Source organism: Centroberyx gerrardi, chromosome 10, assembly GCF_048128805.1.
Source record: "Centroberyx gerrardi isolate f3 chromosome 10, fCenGer3.hap1.cur.20231027, whole genome shotgun sequence".
Lineage (NCBI taxonomy): Eukaryota > Metazoa > Chordata > Actinopteri > Beryciformes > Berycidae > Centroberyx > Centroberyx gerrardi.
The window spans coordinates 23,706,687-23,709,186 of record NC_136006.1 but is presented as its reverse complement, the minus strand read 5'-3'; the positions used below and the strand labels follow the sequence as shown (position 1 = coordinate 23,709,186).

The following is a 2,500-nucleotide window of genomic DNA, read 5'->3' as shown; positions in this document are numbered from 1 at the left end:
CACCAAATGGGCCTATTTCTCTGCCCTCTATTATCATTGACGCCCTCAGCCGTTGTGCTCACCGGGAGCAAGGCCGCAGTCTTTTCTCTCCCCTACATTTGCGCTGTTCAGCGACGGCAGGGACACAAATGCATGCTGTGATAAGTTTGCAGCCTCCCCGAGGGAAAGCCAGCTGTTGCTGGCACACGGGACGTGATGTCGTCCTTGTACTTCCTCTGCAAAAGTGACTGCACTGCCGCTGGCCAGCACTGTTGTTGGAGGCCCCCTGTCTCCCCCGGAGAGGGAGCAGCGCCCTCTGCTGCCTAGAAAGATGAAAAAGCTTACAGCACCTGGTATTCCCAGGCGGTCTCCCATCCAAGTACTAACCAGGCCCGACCCTGCTTAGCTTCCGAGATCGGACGAGATCGGGCGTGTTCAGAGTGGTATGGCCGTAAGCAATTGAGGCGGCGGCAGGGAGGCCTTTTATACACGGCTTAGCCTGTGCCTACTGCAGGGCCCTTTGAAAACCGGCCACCAAATGGGCCTATTTCTCTGCCCTCTATTATCATTGACGCCCTCAGCCGTTGTGCTCACCGGGAGCAAGGCCGCAGTCTTTTCTCTCCCCTACATTTGCGCTGTTCAGCGACGGCAGGGACACAAATGCATGCTGTGATAAGTTTGCAGCCTCCCCGAGGGAAAGCCAGCTGTTGCTGGCACACGGGACGTGATGTCGTCCTTGTACTTCCTCTGCAAAAGTGACTGCACTGCCGCTGGCCAGCACTGTTGTTGGAGGCCCCCTGTCTCCCCCGGAGAGGGAGCAGCGCCCTCTGCTGCCTAGAAAGATGAAAAAGCTTACAGCACCTGGTATTCCCAGGCGGTCTCCCATCCAAGTACTAACCAGGCCCGACCCTGCTTAGCTTCCGAGATCGGACGAGATCGGGCGTGTTCAGAGTGGTATGGCCGTAAGCAATTGAGGCGGCGGCAGGGAGGCCTTTTATACACGGCTTAGCCTGTGCCTACTGCAGGGCCCTTTGAAAACCGGCCACCAAATGGGCCTATTTCTCTGCCCTCTATTATCATTGACGCCCTCAGCCGTTGTGCTCACCGGGAGCAAGGCCGCAGTCTTTTCTCTCCCCTACATTTGCGCTGTTCAGCGACGGCAGGGACACAAATGCATGCTGTGATAAGTTTGCAGCCTCCCCGAGGGAAAGCCAGCTGTTGCTGGCACACGGGACGTGATGTCGTCCTTGTACTTCCTCTGCAAAAGTGACTGCAATGCCGCTGGCCAGCACTGTTGTTGGAGGCCCCCTGTCTCCCCCGGAGAGGGAGCAGCGCCCTCTGCTGCCTAGAAAGATGAAAAAGCTTACAGCACCTGGTATTCCCAGGCGGTCTCCCATCCAAGTACTAACCAGGCCCGACCCTGCTTAGCTTCTGAGATCGGACGAGATCGGGCGTGTTCAGAGTGGTATGGCCGTAAGCAATTGAGGCGGCGGCAGGGAGGCCTTTTATACACGGCTTAGCCTGTGCCTTCTGCAGGGCCCTTTGAAAACCGGCCACCAAATGGGCCTATTTCTCTGCCCTCTATTATCATTGACGCCCTCAGCCGTTGTGCTCACCGGGAGCAAGGCCGCAGTCTTTTCTCTCCCCTACATTTGCGCTGTTCAGCGACGGCAGGGACACAAATGCATGCTGTGATAAGTTTGCAGCCTCCCCGAGGGAAAGCCAGCTGTTGCTGGCACACGGGACGTGATGTCGTCCTTGTACTTCCTCTGCAAAAGTGACTGCACTGCCGCTGGCCAGCACTGTTGTTGGAGGCCCCCTGTCTCCCCCGGAGAGGGAGCAGCGCCCTCTGCTGCCTAGAAAGATGAAAAAGCTTACAGCACCTGGTATTCCCAGGCGGTCTCCCATCCAAGTACTAACCAGGCCCGACCCTGCTTAGCTTCCGAGATCGGACGAGATCGGGCGTGTTCAGAGTGGTATGGCCGTAAGCAATTGAGGCTGCGGCAGGGAGGCCTTTTATACACGGCTTAGCCTGTGCCTACTGCAGGGCCCTTTGAAAACCGGCCACCAAATGGGCCTATTTCTCTGCCCTCTATTATCATTGACGCCCTCAGCCGTTGTGCTCACCGGGAGCAAGGCCGCAGTCTTTTCTCTCCCCTACATTTGCGCTGTTCAGCGACGGCAGGGACACAAATGCATGCTGTGATAAGTTTGCAGCCTCCCCGAGGGAAAGCCAGCTGTTGCTGGCACACGGGACGTGATGTCGTCCTTGTACTTCCTCTGCAAAAGTGACTGCACTGCCGCTGGCCAGCACTGTTGTTGGAGGCCCCCTGTCTCCCCCGGAGAGGGAGCAGCGCCCTCTGCTGCCTAGAAAGATGAAAAAGCTTACAGCACCTGATATTCCCAGGCGGTCTCCCATCCAAGTACTAACCAGGCCCCACCCTGCTTAGCTTCCGAGATCGGACGAGATCGGGCGTGTTCAGAGTGGTATGGCCGTAAGCAATTGAGGCTGCGGCAGGGA

The 2,500-nt window shown here is 57.4% G+C and overlaps 5 non-coding genes across 5 annotated transcripts; all 5 read right to left on the bottom strand.

Moving 5' to 3' along the window:
- Positions 1 to 317: 317 nt before the first annotated feature.
- LOC144540955 (5S ribosomal RNA) lies at positions 318 to 436 on the bottom strand. Its single transcript, XR_013506172.1, has one exon. It is a non-coding gene; the product is annotated as a 5S ribosomal RNA (ribosomal RNA).
- A 392-nt stretch (positions 437 to 828) lies between these two features.
- Positions 829 to 947, bottom strand: LOC144540944 (5S ribosomal RNA). Its single transcript, XR_013506161.1, has one exon. It is a non-coding gene; the product is annotated as a 5S ribosomal RNA (ribosomal RNA).
- A 392-nt stretch (positions 948 to 1,339) lies between these two features.
- On the bottom strand, positions 1,340 to 1,458 carry LOC144541099 (5S ribosomal RNA). The gene has a single exon (XR_013506314.1). It is a non-coding gene; the product is annotated as a 5S ribosomal RNA (ribosomal RNA).
- Positions 1,459 to 1,850: 392 nt separating this feature from the next.
- LOC144540933 (5S ribosomal RNA) lies at positions 1,851 to 1,969 on the bottom strand. The gene has a single exon (XR_013506150.1). It is a non-coding gene; the product is annotated as a 5S ribosomal RNA (ribosomal RNA).
- Positions 1,970 to 2,361: 392 nt separating this feature from the next.
- LOC144540920 (5S ribosomal RNA) lies at positions 2,362 to 2,480 on the bottom strand. The gene has a single exon (XR_013506137.1). It is a non-coding gene; the product is annotated as a 5S ribosomal RNA (ribosomal RNA).
- Between the last annotated feature and the right edge of the window lie 20 nt (positions 2,481 to 2,500).